This window comes from Euleptes europaea, chromosome 5 (genome assembly GCF_029931775.1).
Source record: "Euleptes europaea isolate rEulEur1 chromosome 5, rEulEur1.hap1, whole genome shotgun sequence".
Classification (NCBI taxonomy): domain Eukaryota; kingdom Metazoa; phylum Chordata; class Lepidosauria; order Squamata; family Sphaerodactylidae; genus Euleptes; species Euleptes europaea.
In genome coordinates, this window is record NC_079316.1 from 59,195,444 (window position 1) to 59,222,950 (window position 27,507).

Genomic DNA, 27,507 nt, shown 5'->3' on the forward strand with positions numbered 1-27,507 from the left:
AAGAAATTTTCTAACAGTAGGTTTGAAAATTGAACCAATAACCTGTAGTCCATGGGCCAGACCAGATGCTGGTATCAGGTAAGGTGGCAACACTGCTTTATGTTTTTCTGAAAGGTCTATGTATCATGTTTTCATGCGATAGCCTATTCTGATGGGTACCTTGAAAAATCACTTTTAAACTTTTTATGATGTCATCAAGATGGCTGAAGCCAATTTTTCCTACCTTTTCTAATTTGAGCGATAACTCTGGAATCAATTGACCAATCTCAAATTTTAAAGCACAGTTGGAAAGCTAATAAATTCCCCATACAAATAACTGACACTAATAATGCCTCTATCCATTACCTATTTTGTGGTATAAGAAATAAATAAAATAAAGTCAATTTTACCACATTTTAATAAGTTTTACAGCATATGGAACTTTACCTAATCCAGATCACCTGAAGTATATTAGACAATTGTAACTGTGGCTTATTCTTTTGCTTTTCCAGTAAGCCACAGCATGAAGAGATTCATGTTGATGTGCCAGTTAGATACATGAGAATGGATCCATGTGTTACGTTAATCCCCCCCTCCCCATGTAACTGGATAATAGAGAACTTTGTGTTACTGCAAAAAAAAATTTTTAATTTTGTGAGTTCAGCAACTGTTCAATATGTATATGTTTTATTTACAAATCTTATACTATCATTTCACAACAGATAACATTAATTTTTTTCAAACTATTTTGTAATGTTCATCACTGGAATCATCTTCTGACTCAAGATCAACTGCAGTCCACATCTGTTTTTTTTTCTTCTGGTTGCTATATGTCTGTAATTTACATATAGCAGTGCAAGTAAGTCCATAGGACAGGCATGAGCAGTTTGGCAGTTGACAGAAAATCACATACTTGCATGATAATATCTCCAAAATTCCAGTTGGTGAGGGTGGATCATACATCCAATTGATGACAAGATTACTGTCTCTGGTTGTCATCCATCCATAATCTTCTGGGCTAGGTACATTTGGCTGGCTTTGCAAACTGAATCTCCAAATTCCTGCCTGGCCCTAGGTGTGTGCATGAAGCCAGTCTTTGCATGGTGGAAACTAGATGGACTCCACTTCTCCATGTAGAAGGTGCCATCAAGTCACAGCTGACATGGCAACCCAGTAGGGTGTTCAAAGCAAGAGACTAACAGAGGTGATTTGCTATTGCCTTCCTCTGCATAGCAACCTGGGTATTCCAAGTACTAACCACGGCTGACCCTGTTTAGCTTCTGAGACCTGAGGAGATCGTACCTGGCATTAAAAAGTTCATAGTGTAGTTCATTTACAGAAGTATTTGGAACATAAATTGGACAGGTGAATCTCAAACTACTCTGTAGAGATCTCCCATGTCTTCCCTAGTTGACTGAATGTGTCCTGGTAGTTCTTGACTTTTCTCAGTAGTTTCCAGGGAGTTAACTTACCTTGACCTGCAAAAGCACTCTCATGGTGTCACAGCCAGTGAAGGGATGTAGTCCAATCAAGGCACCAGACACATTATTTCTGAGGGTTTACTTATGTCAATAAAACTTGGGGCATAGTATTTCATTTGCAAATTCAAGGCATAGTATATCTGAATTTTCTGAAACAATAGATTTTCTCCTACCCTTTTCTGCATGTAATGGCATGCAGCAGCATCCTAGTGTCTGCTTCTTCTTGTATAGACCTCAGCTTGCATACTTCTTCCCAGTGGTCTCAGGTGATCTTGAAACAGGTCTTATCACTTGTTGCATAAAGTGCTTTCTCTTCTAACCTCTTCATGTACTTAGGCATCCTTCACTATTGCACCAAGAACTTGATGAGCTCAGACTTGTTAGATGAGCTGCACAGATACTTTTTAAACTGCTCGATTCTGTGAGCTGGTGCAATGGTGAGCTGGTGCAAGCAAACACTTGTTTCTCACTTGTATCTTTCAAAGGCAGGACAGTGAATAGGATTTAGCTCCCCTCACCAACATTATCTTCTTTCCCTTAAAAAAAAAGTCCCTGCAAACCCCTTCTCCCTTAAGAAGTGAACTGGTAGACATGTGTATGAATAACTGTGAATCCCTCCCACCATATCTCGTTTGGAGCCTAGGAGAAATACTTATGGTGATTTTTTACTTGTGCTGTTAATCACTGCAAAGTATAGAGGAATTGTACAAGTATGGTTATTACTTTAACTGCTGTGTACTTTAAAGCATTTGTTTTCAAAATGCGTTATTGGAAATCTGTGGGTTCCTTGGAGGTTCTCAGGTGTTCCTCAAAAAGAAGATCCATAATGGTGGACAAGTTCTACAACATGTTCCAAATTTGCCCACAATTTACAAAGATTTCATGGCAGCCAAGGAAATAGATTTACACACAGAAAAGTCTTGTGGGGGGGGGAAGCTGAAAGAGTTTCTTGCGAGTGGAGGGTTTGGAAACCAGTTAGGAAAATTTGCCATCTGGATCAAGCCACAAAACCAAAGGACTGAGTAGTTTAAAATGGCACAAACGTTAATCCACCACTCCAGGATTCTCCACATATCAATTCTACAAAGATTACCTATGCAATCAGACCACACTAGCAATGAGATGCATACACTAAGGTGCCCATGGAGGCCACATAATTTGGCAAAGTGAGCCACCTCACATGACCTAGAGGAAGAAATCTAAAATAGCTACTATAGATTAGCAGCCTATTTGAAAGTGAGGGAAAAAATAGCAGAAGGGCAGAGAGAGGTCAAATACATTAAAAATGATTTCATGTTGGAGACTGGGATTAAGAATGGATTCCAATATCTGGAAAAGCTGGGTCACTGTTATATACTTTCCATACAGGCACTTGGTGTATGTCCTTAAGATTACACTACATTTATTAATACAAATTTCCAGATCAATCTGAAATGTAGATTAATCTGGAATAAAAAGCAACATTAATTTCATATTCAAAATTACAGATTAAAACCACATATCTAACCATAAAAATATGTTTAAATGTTTTTTTTCCTTCAGCAGTGGTGAGAACCTCCCATTTCTCTGCTCTAAGCTTTTACCTTATTAACAACTATTCAAATTATATATTTACACAATTCCTTATTCTTTAGTAATTTCACTCTTTAATTCTGGTCTCAGGTATAGAAAATTAATGAACCTAGAACTGACATTCTAAGGACTGGGATCATTTTAGAAGCAACTGGTAAAAGCCACAGAATGGAAAGCAAGGGAGGTGAGGTTATATTGTGAATAGTTGTCATGGCAACCTGATGTGTTGGTGAGTAAAACATGCTGGGTGCATATTGTTATAGACCAGGACAAGTTCAAAGCTGGTGCCTTGCTGAAAAATCTTGTTGCCAAGGCAATGCAACAGAAAGCTCGATCTAAGTGAAATGAACACCACAGATGGCTTGTGACAGCAGGATCTAAGGTGGCTGGAAGGTGACCTCTTAAAAGTAGTAATGTAAAAACAGCAAGAACAGAAATCAGAGGAAAATGAGGCAGGTTGTTGTCTAAAGAAAAAAGAAAGTGAGGAGTGCAGCTGATGTCGGGTGATGTGAGCCTTTTTTTAAAAAAAAGTGTGATAGTCTGTGTAAAACAAGGTAATTTCTGAAGCTTAGCGGATGGATTAGGTATTAGTACTGATGGACCTTCACACAACTAACTATAATAAATCAGCATTTTACAGTTTAATAAAATCTGGATGCCTACATAGCTGGTCAGTATCTCATTAACATGATGGATTTTCCTATTCTATATGACGAAAAGATGGGTGATGTGTCTGAACAATATTGATATTTTCTCAGTGAGCTCTAAATGTTAGGAAAGGGCTTTATTTGAGTTCCCATCAGAGTTTGGAAGACGAAAGCTTCTTGCCCAACTGAAGGGAGTGGGAAGACGCATGTCAGTGTCTATCTACAGTGCAGTACTCTGTACTCTGCCTCCTGTACTCTGTAAATAAAGCAAATAGTACAAAAAGGGATTAAAGTCTCCTGTGATCTCTCCTCCAAAGGGAAGAAGAGTTGGTTTTTATATGCCGACTTTCTCTACCACTTAAGGGAGACTCAAAACGGCTTACAATCACCTTCCCTTCCCTTCCCGACAACAGACACCCTGTGAGGTGGGTGGGGCTGAGAGTGCATGACTGGCCCAAGGTCACCCAGCTGGCTTCGTGTGTAGGAGTGGGGAAACAAATCCAGTTCACCAGATTAGCTTCTGCCGCTCATGTGGAGTGAAGAATCAAACCTGGTTCTCCAGATCAGACTCCACCGCTCCAAACCACCTCTCTTAACCACTACACCATGCTGGCTCTCCAACCCAGGCAGCTGTGTCTCTGGAAAATCACACTGCTCAGGACACTATAGTCTTTCAACAGACAAAATAAGTTCTAAAAAAGACTTCACTCCAAGAGCTGAGAGCTCCGTAATCTGTATCGGCAATACCAATGTGCAAGCCATACATAAAAATAGACAACCAATGCACAGCAATTGCAGCACACTTCGATAGTACCACACCACAGCACACCACTCTCACTCACACACAGGACACAACAAGGGAAGGAACAAAGGAAACAGTACCCTCTGCTGTAGGTCAGACCATGGTGTGCCATGGTTCATGTTACTGAGAGCTCTACAGTTCTGGGTTCAAGCTTTTCCCCTGCAAATATAGTTCTTTTGATAGACACATGAGGAAGGAAGCATAGAGGCTTCAACCATATCACCTAGGAACTTCTGCAACTCATTTGGCAGAGAAGCCCCTGCAGAGAACCTAGGGTCTCAATGAGGCAATGGTTTAGGGAACAGGCAGGGGAAATGCTCTGAAGAACTTTTGCACTGCAAAAGTTTTTGCACTGCAAAAGGAACACAATTGGTTTCACGGGCTTCCTATTATCTTTCCAGTAGCTCCCATTCATGTGGGAAATAAGAGTGAGGGGTTCCAATGCCATCAAGGAGAATGCTGGCAATAAGACTGCTTTTAGCCGGCAACAAGCTCTTCAGCAGCAAAATATAAGGAAGAGATAAGACTAAAACCCATACTTCACAGTATTCTAGTCTAGCACGATACCAAATGCAGAAAATAAAATAAGAGGCATTCAGAATCCTCCATTGGCCCTGGTTTGGAAAGCAGCCATATATCCTAGAGCAAGAAAGTATGTGGAGGAAAACATAGGGTTTCCGAACAGAACATCATGTTTGAGGTCCCCCGATTAAAGGATCCCTGGAAGCAGTCTCTTGCACAGCTGAGATTTTGGACCATCTGGCAATTGTTTGTTTTTTTCTGCTTGGCACTTTTCTATACAAGCATCCTTCTGTTGAATTCATGAGGTTAATTACTACTGTCTGCTGCTGTTCTACCCCGCAACCCTTGCTCTTCATGCCCCTATCTCATAGCTTGCATGGGTTATCACATACCAGCTGTGATAGAGATCCTGAGGAAACAACCTGTCTCTAACCCATGCTACAGAACATCTGCGCAAACAAAGAACCCTTTCAGCCTCCTCCCAGTGTAACTCCCATGCTGAAGACAACTGAGGCTAGTAATGAGCCCTGTTAAAACCAAGACACCATAATGACACAATTCAAACATTAAATGAACAGCATGAGGCATGCAGTTCTTAAGACAAGTCAGGTGATGAGAGCAAGTCACTGTCTTGGTCTAGTAAGGCTCCTATGCCTTTGAAGATTGCACTGGCGAGAAAGCAGAATGACAGGAAGGGTTGTTCCTATCAATTGCATTCCCATGATAGGTTCAATTGTACTGGTGCAACAAATAACCGGTAAGCAGTTTTGTTAAACAGTTTGCAATAGTGCAAGAGCCAGGCTAAACCAAGATGGTTGTCAAACACACAGCAGAACAGCTATATGTACACTGGGCATTGCAACTGTTGGTTGTGTTGTAACCTTAGCATTAGGGTGCAACAACCTGGAGGAAAATGTGTACAAATAGGCAGATGAAGCTTTTCATGGAATGGAAGTCAATAAAATCCCATTGTCTATTAAAGGGGAAGGACATTTTCCTCTCCAGGCTGTTGGCAACTCTACTTAACAATGGTTGGCAATCCATCCCTCCCTCTACCCCACTGAAAGGCTGCCCAGAAAACATCAAAGAAAACACAGCAATGGACAGCAATGAAAGGTGGTAGTAATCAATAGCATGCAAATTCAAGTAGGTACTTAAAGCTGGGTGAAACAAGAGGCTTTCCCATAAGGAATGGGAATTGTGTGAAGATGTTTGCCAGCTGCTTAAGATCTAGCCTGAAGTTCTGTTTCCCTCCTGTTGTAGCTACTTCAAACCTGGACATGGCCAAAGACACACACCAAAGGGCTATTGGCCCATGGTTTGACTGACTGGACCAGTGGAATGCAGAACCAATCCAGGATTTCGTGTAGTGTACTCTAAAAAAATGGCATTTGTTTATTTAAATCATATTTTGGGGAATCACTTTGGGGAGAAAATCAGGATAAGAAATGCCCTTAATAAACACATTAAATGCAAGTTGCTGTGAGCTACAGGTTTGAGATAGTGGAATTTCCTAGATGCTCTTCCTAAACCTCCCTCTTCCACCTTGCAGCTTCTCACATACTGAGATTCATCTGTTGAGGGAATGTATGCATTGGGCCAATACTTATCCTTCCCTTGAAGGACACTGGCATTGCCAAAATTAAACTATACGGAGGTTGATACTTCTATCGTGATGGTAAATGTCTATCATAGCTGCGTAGGGTAACAGAATCGCATTTGAATGACTGTAAATATAAGATTGCTTACCAGGTTTTGTTGGGTTTCCTTTAATATCGGCCAAGCAGTGAAGGATTCAGCATCACAGGGAAGAGCCTAGCTTGTTTTTTTTTTCTTCCCAGGCACACACATGGCAAAGGTGAATAGCAATTTAGCTTAGCCCTTTACTCAAAGAATCATATTACATGCGAGAGACACACAGCCTTTATGGAGAGCTGAGAGTCTCTATACCCAGAATGGGGAAAAGAAATTGTCATATTCCTTACTACAGAAAACTAGATTTAGGAACTGTACCATCAACATGATTGACATTTTTTTGTTGAATCATGATGAATTCCACTCACTGGATTATGATCTTTTATTTTGGAACTGTAGTAGTTATCATTTATTACACACCATTCATAGATGTAGCGGGTTCCTCACAGGCATATGCATCCCTGGATGAAGTATTTGATGGAATACACCCTAAACTACAGATGTTGGTTTACGTCAGCATCATAAACTGTCACTCAAAAGATAACACCTAGATATTTTTACAGTTGGACTAGTACGAACTCCCAGCTAAGCACCTTCACTCAAGATTTTGCAGATTTAAAGAGAACCTTTTTGCTCTTTTTGCATTTATGAAGTCAGAATCGAGGATTAGAATTGTCTTTTCTTTTCACATCCTTCCAGATTGATTTGATTTCTATTACCCTTCCCGTACTTCAATAGTTGTTGTTGTTTGGTTCATACTATTAGAAGGACAGGATGTTCTTTCCTGCCCTGAGGAGGCTAACAGGAAATGAGAACTGGGTTTTTGGCATGATATGAACTGTAATACTTTTTAGGATAATAAAAAGGGAAGATATTCACTTTATTATTTTCATAATCCTGAAGTTTTGCTCCAAAAATGTTTGACTCTGGATTAACCTCTTCCATGAAAAATGAATGAAAGACTTGTATAAAGGCCTAAACATCACAGAACAAAATGGAGCTTTCTTCTGGATAAATTTGTGTAGTGTTAGAATAGTTATCCTGACCAACAGAGAGAGCTGCAACAAAGACTATACCTAGTCAGTAAGGACCTGGACATGCAGCTCCTGTTCAGAGGTCAAAGTACTAAGGGAGGAGTTATGCTTCTTTCCAGTTTGTTTCACAGCTGCTTGTAATAAAGCCCAGGTTATTGAAGTTAGACCTCTGTTGTCTTTCAATGATCCATTCAAACATGGTAGCAGACGGGCAAATATTTTTCAAAAGAAGTACGCACAGATTAAGAAGCAGAGCTTTTGAGAGTAGGGTTGCCAGGTCCCCCCTCTCCTCCTGCAGGAGGTTTTTGGGGTGGATAGGGTTGCCAGGTCCCTCTTTGCCACCGGCAGGAGGTTTTTGGGGTGGAGCCTGAGGAAGGCGAGGTTTGAGAAGGGGAGGGACTTCAGTGCCATAGAGTCCAATTGCCAAAGTGGCCATTTTCTCCTGGTGAACTGATCTCTGTCGGCTGGAGATCAGTTGTAATAGCAGGAGATCTCCAGCTAGTACCTGGAGGTCAGCAAGCCTAGGGGCGGAGCTTAGGCAGTGATCACATGTGTGTGGCCACGCCAACGCGATCATGACACTCACTTTCGGTTTACACTCGGAAGTGCCGCATTGCAACAGGCCTTTTACCACTCAAACTGGGAGTTTGAGTGGTAAAAGGCCCATTGTGATGCAGCGATTCCGGTTGTAAACTGGAAGTGACGCGATCGTGTCGGCGCGGCCGCATGCGATCCCCGCTTCTAAGCCAGGCAATTGATTGGCAGGCAATTGCCCGCCAATCTAAGCGACCTGGCAGCCCTATTTGAAAGGCATCATTTAAAGCAGCTTCCCCCAAATCATGCCCGCCAACCTGCTTTCTGGTGCCCACCAACTGTTTTTAGAAGGTGGGTGCGGGCAGGTAGGACTTCTGCTCAGCAAGACTTGATTGGCTGTGCATATTTTTTTAAACTTTAGCAGCACCTGCCATCATAGCACAAAGATCTTCACTGTGTGTCTAAAGTTAAGCTGTGGCAGCCATTTTACAGCAGCCATTTTGTGGCTGCGCCCACTATGCTATGTCAGAATTCCAAAGGTGGCTGCAGGCTCAAAAAGGTTGGGGACGCCTGATCTAGAGGAACAAGCAGATATTCCAGCCGTGGCAGCTTGCCTAATTCCAGTTTCTGGGCCTATGGACATGATAGGCAATGTTTCCAGTAACTGGATGTTTTTCAAGGCCCAGTGGGAGAATTATAAAGTTATACAAGATTATACGGCAAGGACAAAAAAGTCAGCATTGCAACTTTGTAATGGGAAGGGAATGTTACTTACTTCAGCTGCATCAGATATACCAGCAGCAGACAGGGAAAATCCCTCCAGTTGAAAGGCCTGCAGCCCCTCCATTAAGGCATTTTTAACAATCTCCACAATCTCTTTATGTAGGGTAGAAAGCCTCCCCGCCTCCTGAACCAGTGGGGGGAAGGGAGGGAGATACGTAGGTACATTACCCCTCACTGCTGGACCCAATGGAAAAGCTGGTGCTGAAGAAGTCCCCTCTGGATTGTCGGGCATACACTCCTGGCCATCAGTAGTCAGATCGGTAGCCCTGGGAGCTGATCTTTCTGGGGGAACCTTTTTCACACCTTTTAAAAGTGTGCTCATCTGAGACTTCCGGTAGAGAGCTGATCTCAGCGCTATGCTCCTCAGGGACCTCCCAAGGAACCCAAGAAACTTTCTAAATTGGGGTGCAATAATGCACTCCACCCCGGTTCCTAACCTGTGGACTGGGGCGCAGGATTACCCCTGCAGCCGAGAAGAGCGGTTTTGACTTTCTTATTTTCTGAGTGAGCTTATTTAAGTTCCTCGGAGGTTTGGATGTTGTCCTGCCGGCATCGTGGGGAATTACATTGCCATGAACGTTTCTTCGGCAACAGGCTCTGATCTCCTCTATCTGTTACCATCTAAAGAATCATATTAAAGGGAAGGAAACTTCATCTTCCAAAATCTGAGTAAGAACTCTTTTGTCTTTACCTTGATCTAGAAGTTCTGAAGGATCGATAAAAACATCTATGAAATCTACGCCTCTCCACCCAATGTATAAGTGACTCTTTGAATAAAAAAGCCATCAGATTAAACAGCAGGAACCTTATCAATTTGATCAGTGGGCAGACATAACAAACGGGACTTTTGAAAGACATTATAACTACCTATCAGATGCAACGACGCTGAAAGGGGAGGGAGGAAAGTAGATTTATATGAAAGCTCTATATGAAAGCTCAAGTTACAAAAATTAAAACAGATATGAAAACAATGGATTCTACTGTCAAGACGATGAGTGAAGAACAGAAAGAGGTTAAGGAAAAACTGGAAAGTTATGACAAACAACTGAATGCAATACATTTCCAAGAAGAGACAGTAAAGGACCAGCTGGCTATGATGGAATTCAAGGTGAGAGAAGACAATCTTCGTCTGTGTAAGTTGCCTGAAGAACTTGGTGATGCTAGAGAGGCCATTATAAAAACACTGGCTGACCTTTCTCAAATAAATGAGCAAGAATTAAACCATGCAATAAACAGAATATATAGAATTCCTCTACCGACCAGACTGGAGAAATCAAAAGCTCGAGATATTATGATTTCCTTCTACGACATTAGGATGAAGGATACCATCATGCAAATTCACTATGAGAACCCCTGGTCAGTAAAAGGGATCCCATTAATGATTCTCAAAGACATTCCTCGACATTTAATGACAAAGAAATATATTTAAGGATTTCACCATGACATTAAGGAAGAATGGAATAAGATATCGCTGGATGTTGCCACAAGGACTTACTTTCATTTATAAAGAGATCAGATTTACCGTCATTTCACTGGAAGATGTTGAAATTTTTTTGAAAAGTTATGAAAAAGAACTAGTGGGCCTCACTTCGGAACAGGAACAAAAACAAGACCAAGAAGAAGAAGATCTATCTCTGAAAGGAGCAGCTGGTGGATTACCTGGACATCCCAGACAAAAGAGACTGGATACAAAAGAAGTTAGAAATGGCAGAAAAGGCAAAAATCATCGTTCTGATAAATCAAAAAGACATTGTACAAGTTATGGGTAATTGGGAGGCATGGAGGGTTTACTGTGAAATAGAACTTCAAATGAGGAAAGTCAAAGGTTACCTATTGCTCTAATCCATTTTTAAAGATATTGTTGAAAAAAATGATATATTAATTCCATTTTTAGGTTTAAATAATTCTTTTATTACTACATGCAATACTTAATAGTTAAAATTCAAAATTGCTGTGTTATATTTGGTTTAAAATGATGAAATAAGCTTTTCTTTTTCTTTTTTACAATTGGAAATATTCTGTAATCATAGTTGAACTGATAATGAACAAAACTTAAATATGTAAAACAATATTTGGATTAGAACCTTTAATACAAAAGAGTAAACAGGTTTATAAAAAGATGGAGGAAGATGAAGGGGAAGTTTTTTATACTTTACTTGATAGTAGGTAGATATTTTCAACAATTATATGTTATTTCTTTTTCCCTTATTGATAACTTTTGTTTGTTGTTGAAATAATTGTTTATGGTATTATGGAAAATAAAAAAAATCAAGGGAAAAAGTATGCACATCTGTCTTCCTCCATTTAGATGCAGTTGGCTCTCGCCCGCTCCACACCTCAGTTTCACCACGAGAGTGGCTACAGGAGAGCTGGTCGTTTGGCTGTGGTAGGGCTACTAGCAGTCCCAGGTCCAAATCCTGTTCGGAAACATAGCTTTCATTCCTCTGATCTGCTATTTTGTTTTGGCGGGGAAAAGAGGGGGTTTAACAGTAGAAAAGACACAGGCAGAAAAATCAGAGGAAGAAGGCAAGAGACAAGATTCCGAGGAGGAAATAAGAGAGAAAAGAGCACGGTGGGTAGCTGTGTTAAGTCTGTCACTAGCAGTAGAAAAGAGTAGCAGTCCAGTAGCACCTTAAAGACTAACAAAAAGCTCATATCCTGCCAGAAGTTTTGTTAGTCTTTAAGCTGCTACTGGACTCCTACTCTTTTCTACTGATAAGAGAGAAAAGGTATTGAAGTAGAAAAAAAATCAAAGGGTAGATTTCCTAGCCAAGTAGAGCCTAGAACAAGGGTGTCAAACATAAGGCCCGAGGGCCGGATCTGGCCCCTTGAGAGTTCTTATCCAGCCCGCAAGGCAGCCAAGGCACCCCCACTCTCAATCTGGGCTGGCGAGGCATAGTCCGGCCCGAATAGGTGACATTTATGTCATATCCAGCCCTCGTAACAATTGAGTTCAAAACTCCTGGCCTAGAACATAAGAAAGACCATGCTGGATCAGACCAAGGTCCATCAAGTACACCAGTCTGTTTACATAGTGGCCAACCAGGTGCCTCTAGGAAGACCATAAACAAGACAACTGCAGCAGCATTGTCTTGTCTGTGTTCCAAATCACCTAATATAATAGGCATGCTCATCTGATCCTGGAGAGAATAGGTATGCATCATGACTTGTATCCATTTGTACTAGTAGCCATAAATACACCTCTCCTCCATGAACATGTCCACTCCCCTCTTAAAGCCTTCCATTTTGGCAGCCATCACCACATTTTGGGGCAGGGAATTCCACAATTTAACTACCGTATATACTCGGGTATAAGCCAACCCGAGTATAAGCCGACCCCCCCAAACCTGAGGCCAGAAAAGGGAATTTCTTATTGACCCGCAAATAAGCCGAGGGTCAATAAGAAATTCCCTTTACCGGTAATGCTGCGCTCTAAAATGGCGGCTGCCATTTTAGAGCGCAGGGATGATCTCGCCCCTGCCCCAGGTCACCCTCCCGCCGGCCTCCCGGGCCCTCCCGACCCACCCCGACCCCAGTGCCATCCAAGGGGGGGAGAGGGAAGAGCCCCTGAACCCCCTACTCACCGGGAGAGGCGGCGAATGGGCGGCGGTGGTGGTGCGGCCTTCCTGCCCCTGCAGGAGGCCCCTGCAGGCCGCTGCCGGCAGGAGGAAGCCTTGCGGGCCTGGCAGCGGCGCGGCCTTCCTGGGCCTGCAGGAGGCCGCTGCCAGCCGGAGGAAGCTGCGCGGGCCCGGCGGCGGTAAGTTCCCCCCTCCCTCCTCTACCGTATTGACCCACGTATAAGCCGAGTTCGGCTTTTTCAGCCCTTTTTTTGGGCTGAAAAACTCGGCTTATACGCGAGTATATATGGTATGTATTATGTGAAAAAAATCTTTCCTTTTATCTGTTTTGAATCTCTCCCCCTCCCGCATCAGCAGATGACCTCGTGTTCTAGTATTATGAGAGGAAGAAAAGCTTCTCCCTGTCCATTCTCTCCATACAATGCATAATTTTATAGACCTCTATCTTGCCTTCCCTTAACCACCTTCTTTCCAAACTGAACAGCCCTAAATGTTTTAACCATTCCTCATAGGGCAGTTGCTCTAGTCCCCTGATCATTTTGGTTGCTCTTTTCTGCACCTTCTCAAGCTCTGCAATATCCTTTTTTAGGTGTGGTGACCAGAACTTTACATAGTATTCCAAGTGTGGTTTCACCATAGATTTGTACAAGGGCAGTATGATAGCAGCAGTTTTATTCTCTATTCCTTGTCTAATTATGGCCAACATGAAATTTGCTTTTTTTTACAGCAGCCGCTCACTGGGTTGACATCTTCATCGAGAGATCCACTACCACCCCAAGATCCCTTTCTTGGTCTGTCACTGCCAGCACAGATCCTGTCAGTGTATATGTGAAGTTGGGATTTTTTGCCCCAATATGCATCACTTTGCACTTGCTCACATTGAATCTCATTTGCCATTTTAATGCTCTTCACAGTCCTATTTTGTTTTAACCACCATAAATAATTTGGTGCCATCTGGAGCCTTGGCCACCTCTCTGTCCACCAACTCCAGGTCATTGATTAACAGGTTGAAAAGCACCAGTCCCAACACAGATTCTTGAGGGACCCCCATTGCTCATATCCCTCCATTGTGAGAACTGACCATTGATTCCTACTCTCTGCTTCCTATTTATTTCAGCCAGCTCTCAATCCATAAGAGGACTTGTCCTCTTATCCCATGACTATGAAATTTGCTTAGCAGTGTTTGGTGGGAGACTTTGTCAAAAGCCTTTTGGAAATCCAAACGCACAATGTCCACAGGCTCATTCCTGTCCACATACTTATTGACACTTTAAAAAAACTCTAAAAGGTTAGTGAGACAGGACCTACCTTTACAAAAGCCATGTTGGGTTTTGCTCAGCAGGGCTTGCCCTTCTATATGCTTGACAATTCTATCTTTAATAATGCTTTTCATTCATTTACCGGGAACAGATGTTAAGCTAACTGGCCAGTAATTTCCTGCGTCCCCACTCCCCCTTGGAACCTTTTTTTATAAATGGGTGTTACATTGGCCATTCTCCAGTCATCTGGTACAGAGGCTGATCTAAGGGACACATTACATATCACTGTTAGAAGTTGAGCAATTTCCCATTTTTCTTGAAGAACTCTAGGATGTATACCGTCCGGTCCCTGTGACTTGTTAGAAGCAGCAGAGAGTTGCTTCAACGCTGCTCTCCCTGTGCAAAGTAGGAAACAACCTGAGAAGTGGGAGATTTCCACATAGGAGACAGGAAGTGGAAGTCTTGCTTCTGCCTCCCTGAGCAAGCAGTGGGAATCACCCAATCTGCAAGATGCCCTCTCCCTCAGAGCAAGAAATGGCATACCTGACTGCACAATTTCAGACGGATGCCCACAGTTGACCAGTAAAAAAATTGCTCATTTTGCCAGAGTGCAAGTTCCAGTATACAACAACCTCAACATATATCTCAGTTCAAGAAACTAATTTAAGGTGCAAAATTTGAGTCTCTCCATCACGCCCCAATGTTTTTATCATCCTCCTTAAGTTTTTTTTAAATGTTTTATGAGTTCCCAATCATATTATAATATGATCACAAGTGGGGACCTGTAAGGACTTGCAGGGGGTATCTTATTCCCCACTCCACCACTATTTTTATTTTCTTTCTTGAAAGCCCCCATAGCCTCTCCCCTTGTCCTGCTTCCACCTCTCCTCCCCACCCACCAACCAACCTACCTTTATCTGCCTTCCTGTCTTCAGCTTTCACTCTCCTCCCCACCTTGGCAAGCTCTACCTGCAAATGCCATGGTCCAGTTGTGTAGTGCCACCTACCAAGCCAGGCCAAGGTGATTGGTAAGAAACATATAAAGAGTACCTCATTTTCCCCAGTATCCCTCTCTCAACACTATTTCCTCTTTCCCTCATCCTGGCAACCCCAATATTCTCACTCTTTCCCTATCTCCTTCTCACCAAAGGCCAAAACAGCCCTGGAGAGGGCCCTGACTTGTACTGAGAGAAACCAAGTATTGAAGGCTAGCGATGCTGTTGCCTTAGCAACAGTAAGTTGCAACATCCACTGAGGGCACCCAATTGTTAATGCTACCAGAGCTTTTTTTATCAAAACAACTCTTCACTGGTTGTCAGAAACCATTACCCGAGCACTTTTACCACATTTTTAAAAATCCATTTCCGAGCCAGTTTTCTTTATTTCTCCGTCCCACCCAACACCCTTCCCTAGTTCAGGCATGTTGTTTTGCTCATCTCTTCTCCCTTCCCCTCCTTTTACCTATTCCCTCCCCCAAAAATTTTTTAAAAATTAAACCGTAATTAGCAATGTAATGCTGGATCGAATGGACATGAATGCTACAATAACCCTCTTTGCAACCTATAAGGCCTTCCACCGAGACCCTCAGCCCCCAAGCTTGCCCCCGTTTCTTTTCCATTTCTCTGCTTGCTCTAGGAAGGATTTTGGAAACTGCAAAGGACTGGTTTTAGAAGTGCACGCATCTCCCCAGCCTTGGAATGTGGGATTCTCGGTTAGCAATGCAATTCGCAAATGAGGTGAAACAAAATGAATTATGGGATTGCATTGTCAAGTGTGTGATAGTTTGACAGTGTCATGCTCTGCCTTCTCCACCAACCTGGGGGTCCTCTCGGGGGTTGGCGAGGTTCAGTCCGTGAGAGCCTCTTCCGCCTCAGACCAGTCTGAGGGTGAGACAGAGCAGTCCTCGCCTTCAGTGGATACCAGGGTGCCTTGGAGCTAAGAGCTCCCTGCAGCCTGTGTCTTCTCCCTGGCCATGGCTCTTTTATCCCTCAGCCCCCAAGAGGCTCCTCCCAGGCTCCACCCCCTGGCCCACCCCCTGGAAGTCCCTTGCTTCAGCCCCCCCCCCCCCGCCTTTCTTGCCAGCAGGAGGGCCTCCGGTCAGCTGTTTGGGGGTGGGCAGGGCAACTACTCGCCCAGCTTGCTGGGACGTCTCTCCTTGGCCCCTAGCCATTTTGCTCGCTTGCTGCCGGCGGGGAAGCTACTCAGGGTTTGCCACCCGTTCCTGGAGGAGAGAAGGGAGGTGTTTGCCAGGGAGGTTTAGACTCAGCCAGAGCTGGCAGCTTCAATGAAAACAAAGTGACACTGAGGCTGAAGGAGAGCTGATCCCAGCGCAGCCACAGCCGGCCCAGGAGGCAGCAACTGCTTCCTTCCACATGACCCATCCCTGGGGCACCAAATTTTAACCCATGGGGGGTGTTGATCCTAAAGGGATGCTTTGCCTCTGCAAGGAAAGGTTGGGTTGACTGTGTATAATCCAAGGTTGGCTACCAGCAAATAAAAGACCCGAGTGCACTGAAACTTGACCCTGTCTGGAAACTGGCTCCCCACCTGAAAACATTGCTTTTTTGGGAACCAGTGCAGACAAGATAAAACTGATTTATAAGTGAACAGGAAAACGGGAAACAACATTGTAAAAGAAGATGTGCAGAGGTACTTCGTGGAATGAAATTTCAATCCTCACAGATAGACCACGTGAAAAATTTGGGGTAAGCGATGCAGGCGGTTCCCCCATCAGTATTTTTACATATGGTATTCTAGAAAATATTGCAGATTACACTAGTACCCCAACTATACTATATTTACAAGTTACACTGAAATTACACCTGCCTTCATCACCATAAACAAACAGAAAATAATATTAGCTGGTCTATGAAATATTGTAAAAAAATAACATGTAGTATTACTCCTTATAGCTTATTGCAGTATTTCTGCTTACACAAACACACATTTATCTAGCAGTGACAGACTTTAAATTTTTTAGAAGTGGAAGCAGGATAAAATATTAGGCATGTTTACAACTGCTACTGACCTCCAGCTGTACCAGGAGACACAAATTAGACTGAAACTTAAAAAACTAAACTATTCTCTTTTCCTTGATTTACAGTCAAGTTGTTGCATTTTGTTTCTCAATTCTTATTTTGAACCCTTATAAACAAAGCTTCTAGTACATTTTAAAAAGTTAGCTTTCCCTGCACTGTAGATGACAGGAAACAGTTAGGGAAGAATCAGTAAGCTTTAAGAAAAATGCTTTTGCCTGTGCCAGCGCCTAGTGGCAATAAAGAGCCTCTCTAGGAAGTAACATACTTTCCTGCTTTTAGCTCTAGAGCTGCTGCAGTGTGTGTGTCTTTCTCTATGCAGCATTGTGAGATATAACCTACCTACAAAAGGAAAAAGCAGGAAACTCAAGACGCACTGGAAAACTGTTTGGTAAGGAATCTTTTATCCATTTCTAAAATATGTAAATTATGGTGGGAAGAGTAGGAATACTCAGCCATTCTAGGAATAGATTCTGCTGCATGCTTTTTATGTAAGGGTGCCAGAGTCGAACGATTATCTGCTGATCTGACTGAAAGAGATGCCTCCCTTTTTCCTGCCTTCAAAATGCTTTTGTAAAATTAATTAACATAGACTTTCATGCAACAAGGGAAGCAATTAGGATTGCATTTTCATTTTTTTAATAATACAGAAATATGCAACCTCTTCCTTCCATGCTGAAGATCCAACCACAGCAAATATCAAATGACATATTGGCATAATTGAGCTGGCAATAAAACCCATATCCTCAAGCACTACAGTGCTGGCTTCTGCATTTAAAAGCATATTAAGGTGATGAAATAATCTGGGAGGGTAAGGGAAACAGGACATAGTTGAACTCAGCAGTCTTGGAGGCAGCAAGCATTATTAAAGCTACAAGGAAATGTTTTCAAAGGATTATCTTGGTTGTTACAAGAGACTTTCCTCCTCCCTATGTTGGGAGGGGGAAAAGGTTTGTGAAGGGAGGACAGGAAGAGACTACTGAGCATATGTAGTTGGAGGTGTGGGTGTGTCTGGCTGGGTGAGGTGAGTGGGAGTATTGCAGAGAAATGAAAAGCATGTAACTTGCATACATACTGGAAAGGCTAGAAATCAGCAGTAAAAGGAATGCATGTGTAAAAAGCACCCTCCTTGAATTATTTTTAAGAGAGTCTAATTCTAAAGATTAACTTGCAAATATACGCTATTTGATTAAATTTACCTCTGAGTAAGCTTGGTTAGAATTGGGCTACAAAGGGTAGGTGGTGTGAATTTTAAGACTGTATTCCTCCACATATTTATGTATTGAACACAGTGAGATTTACTTTTGAATAAATATGTATGATGCATAGGATCCAGTTGTGCCGATGAAACAGGTGTGTGGGAACAGAAGACTTAAGGGAAGAGGCATTTGGGAGAAATGGCTGGTTTATTTGCACACAGTGTGTATGCTGAAGAGTACTGATTCTCAAGATACATAGGAAAGTAGCCCTATTGAAGCCTGAGCAGCCTATCTGCTCTTGGAGTGGGAATATAAAGGAATGTAATAAGCCTAGAGTTACAGTCTGCATCTGCAACAAGTGGTATTTGGGGTGGGTGGAGGTGGAAAGGCCTGGAATGAAATTTGTTTGGGGAACATGAAGGGAATATGGAACAGGAAGGCGAACAGAGCAGCCAAGTGACTACAGAAGAGATTAGGCAAGAGGAACTGTACAGGTTCCAGGAAGAGGTGTGTGTGTGTGTGGGGGGGGGGGCGTAGTACAAATGTAGTGCAATTTTGCATTCAGTTGGCAGTTTGGGGATAATTCGCCAGCAGGCAGGGTACCCAAAGAAAACGATGTCCCAAATAAACAAGCAGGCAAATCACCCTCAAGCACGAGAGGGAAATGTAATGGAAAGAAAAACTGCTTAAGGAAACCCGTCCCTACCTTTGCCAACCTGCTCTACTAAAAATGAAAGTGACAGAGCGAAGAGCGTGGAGCCTTCTTCTGCCCAGTGAGCGGCCGTTTGGAGCACAGGGGGATTCCGAGCAAGCTGGGCGGGGGCAGTAATGGAACCCGGGGTCGCCAGTGGCGCCACGTGCGCACGACGTCCAGCCGAGCCGGACAGACCATCTTGAGTTCGATCCGCGTGTAGGCTCAAACGCTCCAAATGGTAATTCCCAGTGGGTCGCCGCGTTAGCCTGTCTGCAGTCGTAGAAAAAGGGCCAGAGTCCAGTAGCCCCTGAAAGACTAACGAGAATATTTTCGGGCAGGGTAGGAGCTTTCGTGAGCCACAGCTCACTTCTTCGGATTTGGAGCACATTCTCCAAATGATCGACGTGAGGAGGACGGTTTTCGGCGCCATGTGTCGAAAACGCTTGGGGCGCGAGGGGGGAGCAGAACTGCGGGCCCCGGGGACGGAGGCGACGCGCGTGTGAGGGACGTGGCCAGAATGAGGACAGACGTCCTCGGGGATCGGCACGGATCCGCCCTCGGGGCTCGGCCGCGGGTAGCCTCCGCCTCCCAGGCGTTGTCGTCCGCGGCCCCTGCGAGATAACAACCAACCGCCTTCTCTCCAGCCGTTAACTGCGAACGGTGCGCTCAGGGGAGGCGGGGAGGAGAGGGCCTATAGGCGCCGCCGCCCGCCCCCCCCCCCCCGCGCGCCTCGAAGGGGCAGATTCAAACCCGGCCGAGCGTTGGCAGTCGGGGGGGGGGGAGGAGGAGGAGAAGGAGGCGAGAGAATCAATGAGGGGACGGCAAGGGGCGCTGCCCGACCGCGCGCCACAGCCGCCAGTGGCGGCGAGCGGGGAGAAGCCCGGATGAGCTTCCGTGCCAGAGACTGAGGCGGCTCTTCTTGGCCCCGCCCTCGGGCCGCTTCTCTCAGGCCCCGCCCCTTCTTCCCCGTGGGAGGGGCCGCTGCTCCTGCGAGCCCGCTAGAGCCGCGGAGGCAGCAAGAGGGAAACACAAAGGCGCGCTCGCTGCCGAGGTAAGCCCCTTCCTTCGGCCCTTTTCGTGGCGGGGGAGCTTTTGCACGTTTTTTTTTGGGGGGGGGAGGGTCTCCCCTCTCGTCAAAACGCCCCCCCCTCTCTCCCGTGCAAGGTTTGGGAGATTAAAAGTGTTCCGGGTGCACTCGGGAAGGGGCTTGCTTCCCTCCAGAGTTAGGGTCCTGTGGGTATATTTAGAATGACTGCTCTGGTCCACCTCCGCCCTCTCCCCTGGAAAGGATCAGGTTACTTCCAAATAGCATTCACCCCTTTGTTGGTGATCGGGAAAGTTCCTTCATTTGCGGGGGGGGGGGTGCTGCCTGGTACTTGGCGGTGCAAAGAAAAACAGGGTGGCACCGGGAGAAGAGTGAGGCCTTTTGCTGACCCGAGTTCCGGCACCTTTAGTAATATTGGAGGGTTGATGTACTCTAAACCTTTGGGAGTGATCATTCTTGGCGATCTCTTGAGTGGGGGAGGGGGGAGATTGGATGCAATTGCCTAGTGAATGGGAAAAATATTATGTGATTCAGGAATTATAATATTTGATTGGCGGGGGTGCCATTTAGACAGGGGGGCACTGCTGTCACCACTGTGGTAATGTGTCATGGGTCACCTCCGTTCATCTTTGGGAAGCTGTAGTAGGAAGACCTCATGCTCCAAGTAGAAAGATGACTACTGTACTGTCTGTAATTTGTGAAAACTAGTCTGAATCCTACTCTGCAGCCTTATTTACTGTCCAGTTTTTCATTTGAATTTTGGCCAGCTTGCACTGATACTTGGCTAATGTTCCGTTTGTTTGTGACTTCAAGTGTTCCCTTAGTGCTGGATGCTTTCCCCCCCCTGCCTGTGTTTGGGGGACTTCTTCCTGTGTGTTGACACAGGGAGCATATAGGGTGGGAAGTGAATGGGCTAAAGGTGAGTGTTGGGTGTCAAATGTGGGTGTTTTCGTATCCCCGCCACTGTGTGTATGGAAGGAAGTGTTTATGCTTGTTGGTCTTGTGTTGCACATTATGTTTTTGGGATACAGCCTCATGTGGGTGCGAGCCCAGTCCTGGCATTGTTCAAAGGATGCCAGCTAACCTTGCAGTTTCTGTGCCATGTTGCTGCCTTCTCAGGTTCTGAGATCTTTGTATGGATCTGAGGATTTTTGTACTATTGCAGTGGTATGACTTCTGGTTGCCCCAGTACCAGGTGAAGACCAGTACCCTTGACCATGCAAGAGCATGTGCAAGACCTGTGTGGTTACTTGGAAATGTCCCATTTAGCCTTATAAACTGATTCTGTGCATATTTAATAGGAAATCTCACTGTGTTCAGTGAGATTTACTGCCAGCTAAGTGCACATAGAATTGTAAGCTTGGAACCTTAGTAAAAGTTTTGAGTTCTTTTAACTGGTTATGAAACTTTTTTTAACAGTGATGCTAATGAAGATATAACTAAATTCTGGGAGATGTACTTGGAATATCAAGCAATTTTTAACGCATTTTGTTTGTTTGTGAACATACTATGAGAGTGTCCCTGAGAGGATTTTATTCAGGTTGTTGCTGTCTTCCATCATGTTACTTCAGTCCGGTGGACTGCCTGCATGTTCTTTTTCCGCCAGCTGCATTGGCTTGATGTACCAAGCTTATCTGCCGTAACTATGGAGCCTTATCTAAGGGGCGCATTAACTTTGAGCAAGGCTGTTTCTTTAAGAATATTGTGGTTTATATATGTATGGGCACTCTGCTGGAAATCTGGTTGGGACCATGAATGGGGATTTGCATGATGTCTGCCTGGAATGGCCTTCCAGAATGGGTGTGGTGGGAGCCTTCACGAGCCCAAAATGTATGCTAGACTGTTGGTGGAGGGTAAACTAGTTTGGCTGTGTTGTGTATTGGATTTTAACTATGTTTAATTGTGTATTGGTTTAACTTGTTGAAGGCTTATGGTGCCTGCGTCCTGCCTCTTTTGCCATTTTGTGAGCTGCCTTGAACTTGTAAAGATAAGGCGCAGCTTATAATATATAAATAAATAAATGTTTTTAAAAGCAGCTCTTGATTTAATTCCGATCTGAATGTTGTCCACACAATATTATTTTTGTGAAAGGATTTCATGTGTGTAAAAATCCCAGAGGTACCCCATATGTTTGAAGCTGTGTGAGGTATAATTTTGCATAAAGCTGTAGGAGATCCAAGTCCCATAATAATAGGCTGCTTTTCATTTTCTGGTTCTGATTTCATGATATGGATTGAGTTGCAATTCATTTTATTGGAGGAGTTCCTCACAGCAAGCAATTGTCCAAGTTCATGTTTCAGATTCAGAAACTTCATAATGAACACTTGTGCCTTTTTTCTTTTCTGTTAAAGCTCCTCCAAGACAAATAAAAGGACCTCTCATTTTTTACTACCTTATACTATCAACCTGGGGAATTATTGCTACTGAATATTTTGAAGTAACTGGATTTTTAAAGTTATATAAAATTCGGAGTATAAATGGGCCAGTAACCAGGGATTCAATAATTCAGTATCTAAGAACCTCAAACTGTCAGCCAAAATTAATTTGGAAAAGCTGTGTGATGTTACATAATTTCATGTTCGATGGTTAAGAAGCACCCAGGGATGGCGTGGCCTCACTGACTCCTGAGCGACTTCCCGGCCCCCAAAAAGAAGGCAAAAAGGTAAATTTAACAAACCTGCCTGAAACTCCTCTATAGGGTTTTCATGGGGCTACACCTGCCTGTTTGCAGGTGTAACTTAGTGCCAGCTAAAGGGGGCGTTCCCAGGCCAAAAGGGCTATGGGAGCTGACTAAAGTCCGCTCTGCCCCCCAGACCACCCCCTTTGATGCCAGTGCGAACCCTTGCGCTGGGAAAGCTCTGCCAGCAAGGCTGTGCTGGCACCCACAGCTTGCACTCCCGCTCTGCTCCCTGGAGCAGTGTGAGTGCCAGTTTAGCCACTGCAAGTGGCAGTAATGCTGGTGCTGCGGGTCATGCTGGCTCCTAAGCCTTTTTGGGAGGCCCCTGTTAGGATTGGGCTGTACCAACTGTGTTTTGTGGCAAGTCTAGAAGTCTTCACTGTATGGAAAAAAGAAATAGAAAGGACAGGAAGGCTGAGAGTGCCATAACTTCAGCTTCATTATAAAGCGCCAGTGTTGTGTGTGCCATTAGAAATTCTTGAAGATGTTACAGGATAATTATGGATATTTTATAAAAACAAGATCGGATTCATTCACTTATTACTTGATATTAAAAATGTTGAAAACGAACAAGCTTCCATCACTTTTTATATGTCAGCTACTCATATTAGCTTATAATGTTACAGCAGCCTAGAAATGTTAGTGGTCGGGTTAGTTAGGCCTAAATAGAATTTGCATTTTTTTTTTAAATGAAAATACATTATTATATAAGCTTTTGAAGCTGCTTTATATTGTTGGACCACTTGAAAGTCTCTCCCAGCACCACCTATTCCAATTGGCAAAGCTCTCCAAATTTCAGGCAGAGGTCTGCTGCTATCTGTGATTCTGTAAACAGAGATGCCAGAGATCTTCAGTATACAAAACATGGGCTGTGTTCAGATGTTATGAAAAACATCATGACATAGCTTTGTTTGTCTATGATGGGCACGAACGTAGCTTTGTAGGCCATGTACACAGCTCACACATTCTTCCCCACTCCTCTGTTGTGCATGGAGCATGATTGAAATCCCCCTAGTTTGGGAAGCCCCCAGTCAAACTCTGGTTTGCCACAACCCTGAATATAAGAGCCTGGGCAAATTAGAGTTTGTGCCTCGCATTCCCCCCCACCCCCAGCATTAAAGTGTAGTTTAATATCGTGGCTTGTAGTGAGGAAACACTTCTGTTTTCCCAGGTGCCTGCAATTGGAGAAGTGTGGTGTAGTGGTTAAGAATGACAGTCTAGTATCTGGAAGATCCAGGTTCAAATTCCCACTCGTGCCATGGAAGCTCACTGGGTGACCTTGGGCCAGTCACATTTTTTCAGCCTAGACAACCTCACAGGATTGATGTGAGGATAAAATGAAGGAGAGGAGGAGGATGTGAGCCCCTTTGGGTCTCCATTTGGAGAGAAAGGTGGGTTATAAATGAATTAAATAAATAACAAATTGAGGATTAGTTAAATACTTCAGTTTAGGTAGCTTTCAGAAGTTCTTCACAGTGAGGAGAAGATGGGAGGGAACACTGAATTACAATCATAAGCTGTGTTAATGCTGTTCTGAACAGAGGTTTGCCATAATGTCTGGAAATAGCTTTCATCAAGTTTGTAGTAGAATGGGCCTTCCTCTTATTTTTTTATCAGTACCTGCAATTCAGACAATTCCTTAATTGGTATAAAGATCAATTAATAACAGACCACCATTAGAGTTTGATAATATTTCTCTGTGCTCGATACATACGATAATATTTCTCTGTGCTTGATACATAGAAGTAAATGAGAATAAAACTTAGAATAACAGGAAGTCAGTTGTAGTAATTACAGGACTTGATAGATCCTACTTCAGAATATCAAATATGAAGGAAACCTTCATGAATGCCTTCTTTATATTGTACTTGACATCTTCAAAGTTGAAATAGAATTTGTAATTGTCATTTGACTTATTGTAAATGTGGTAATGTAAGTGTAAGTTTTACACATTACTGATGGCTATGTCTTAATGTTAAGTTGATTGGAAGAAGAATGCAATATTCATTTGGCCATTTTGGGTTTGTTGCTTTAATACTTGAAGTATGTAGGTGAATATGATGATGAAACGAATATAATTACAGGAAAATGCAGGATATTAGACATTTATACAAGAGTAAAAATCCTTCAGAACTATGGATAGCATCAAATTTAACTAGGTTCTTCTAGGTTATCCGGGCTGTGTGACCGTGGTCTTGGTATTTTCTTTCCTGACGTTTCGCCAGCAGCTGTGGCAGGCATCTTCAGAGGAGTAACACTGAAGGACAGTGTCTCTCAGTGTTACTCCTCTGAAGATGCCTGCCACAGCTGCTGGCGAAACGTCAGGAAAGAAAATACCAAGACCACGGTCACACAGCCTGGATAACCTACAAGAACCAATGAACTCTGACCTTGAAAGCCTTCGACAATAAATTTAACTAGATTAATTGGATTTTGATTAGAACTAGAAGCAGGCTAACTGATCATTGTAAGAACAATGGAGACCATTTATTCATATTTGAAACTTCTTAAAGGGTCAGCAAGTCCACTGTTATGGGGGGGGGGTTGCACCATGATAATATATTTGTTATTGTACTGATTATGGGACATCTTGTATTTAATTCTGGTTAATACAAACTCCAAGAGAATAAATGGGAGTTTAGGGTGAGATAGTGGAAGAAAGTCCTAGTACTCTATAGGAATGTTGAATAAGGAAATAACAGCAGTCCCTCTCCCTCCCCCCAATCCAATCTGGCAGTAGTTTGTTAGAGTAATTAAGGGTAAGACTTTATTATAAGAGCAGGAGTGATAGGGCTTGTTAATCCTACCCCACTTCTTTTAGCTAAGTAGAAGCTTGTGCCGACAGTGGAACCTTTGAATATGCAATATTAATGGATTTTATAAAGTTTTTCCAGAAGTGTCTGAATCTCCTGGAAATGGCCAGATAAAGATTATCATATGGATCTTTGATCTTGATAACATTTCTGGTTTGCTAAGACCTATCTATAATTGTAATATTTCTTCCTGTGAACACTTCTGTGAACATGGCAATATTTCTGATTTTTTTGTACTTCAAATATGTACTACATTATCAATCCTAAAGGGGGGTGGTGACACGGCGCCTGGGGACAACGCCATGTTGACTCCTGAGTGGCTTGCAGCGGCACAGTGGGGAAATAAAAATAGAATGCCACCTTTTTGCAGACGTAACTTGGGAATGCCCCCGGAATGCCCCCCTGGATGCCAGCGTGAGGACTTGTGTTGGAAAAATGCTGCTGAGCCTTGCACTGCTACGTTGCTCCCTGGAGCTGGTGTCTGTGCCACTTTGGGTGGCAGAAGTGGCATGGACACCTGCACAGGGGTCACGCCGGTTCCTAAGCAGCTCCAGCCCTCCCCCCACTCAGGATTGCTCGGTAGGTCTGATTTCCTAAATATTTTCTCTTATCCTTTGAACCACTTAGTACTCTTTTTGAGTACAGCCTTTAAATGGGTGATCTTTTTGTGCCTGGAGCTGCTTGACTTGCCTAGGTCAAATACAGTTAAATAATAGTCAGGGAAATCTATGTAGTGCTCCTTGTTTATCAAAGATAGGGTGCTCAGGTGCCTTACGATCAGCTTGGAACTGCACTGTGTGTATGTGTGCATTCAGCTAATTTCTCAGTAGGGAATTACACAACTATTTCTGTTTGTACCTCAAATACAAAGAGGTTCTACATTATTTTTCCCGAAATGGGATAACATAATATGTATTAAAAAATACTCAACCGTTCTGTGAGTTGGATTGTGGTGATTCCATTGTTGTAGAAAAAGTGACTTGTTTGGTTGGAGGAGGGGGATGAACTGCTGTCTGTTAATTCAGAGTCTAGTTAGTTGGCCCGTATACTGCAGAGCTATATCGACTGTCATCCAGTATTTTTGTAAATAGCTTTCTTTTGATTTTTGCAAACAATTAAATATTTTGGTATGCAGTTGGAATAACTTAGCTAGCCCTTTAAACCTCATTCATTTTTACCAAGACATGTCATTGTTAGATGTGCCCATAACTAGCATTCAGAATAGTTTTCCCTTTACTTCCTCCACTGATTGAGAAATTTATTTCCCTGCCCTTCCCCCACCCTTTTTCTTTTCCATCTTCTCTGCCCCCTATCAGCAGCTCTAAGGGATGAGGCAAGTCCAATATTTATTAATGGCCAATGTTACAATCTGCTTAAAGGCACACTCTCTATATGCTATTGAGTGCATTTATTTCCTTTGAAGCTAATTTATCTGTTTCATATCTGTTTCAAACTAAGAATATATAAGAATGTAAGAAAAGTCATGCTTGATCAGACCAAGGCTCATCAAGTCCAGCAGTCTGTTCACACAGTGGCCAACCAGAGGCCTCTAGGAAGCGACTGCAGCAGCATCCTGCCTGTGTTCCACAGCACCTAATATAATAGACATGCTCCTCTGATCCTGGAGAGACTAGGTATACATCATGACCACTATTTATTTTGACTAGTAGCCATGGATAGCCCTATCCTCCATTAATATGTCCACTCCCCTCTTAAAGCCTTCCAAGTTGGCAGCCATCCCCACATCCTGGGACACAACTGAACTATGTGTTGTGTGAAGAAATACTTCCTTTTATCTGTTTTGAATCTCTCACTCTCCAGCTTCAGCAGATGACCCGCATTCTAGTATTATGAGAAAAGGAGAAAAGCTTCTCCCTTTCCATTCTCTTTATACCATGCATAATTTTATAGACTTCTATTGTATCTCCCCTTAACTGCCTTCTTTGCAAGCTAAACAGCCCTAACCACTCCTCATAGGGCAGTTGCTTTAGCCCCAAGATCCATTTCGTGGTCTGTTGCACAGATCCCATCAATGTATATGTGAAGTTGGGATTTTTTGTCCCAGTATGTATCACTTTACACTTGTTCACATTGAATCTCATTTGCCATTTTAATGCCCATTCCTCCAGTTTGAAGAGATCCTTTTGGAACTCTTCAC

General features: G+C 43.3%; 2 protein-coding genes across 3 annotated transcripts in view; one reads left to right on the forward strand and one right to left on the reverse strand.

Annotated features, from left to right (window-relative positions):
• XPNPEP1 (X-prolyl aminopeptidase 1) overlaps window positions 1–27,507 on the reverse strand; it is a 130,398-nt gene that overhangs the window by 65,751 nt on the left and 37,140 nt on the right. The gene's annotated exons all lie outside the window — the stretch shown is intronic.
• ADD3 (adducin 3) overlaps window positions 19,843–27,507 on the forward strand; it is a 118,000-nt gene continuing 110,335 nt past the window's right edge. Inside the window, exon 1 of one of the 2 annotated variants that reach the window (XM_056850573.1) lies at window positions 19,843–19,865. The gene's annotated coding sequence lies outside the window, so the exon portion shown is untranslated. The remainder of the gene's footprint in view (window positions 19,866–27,507) is intronic. The other variant, XM_056850575.1, reaches the window with a different exon arrangement.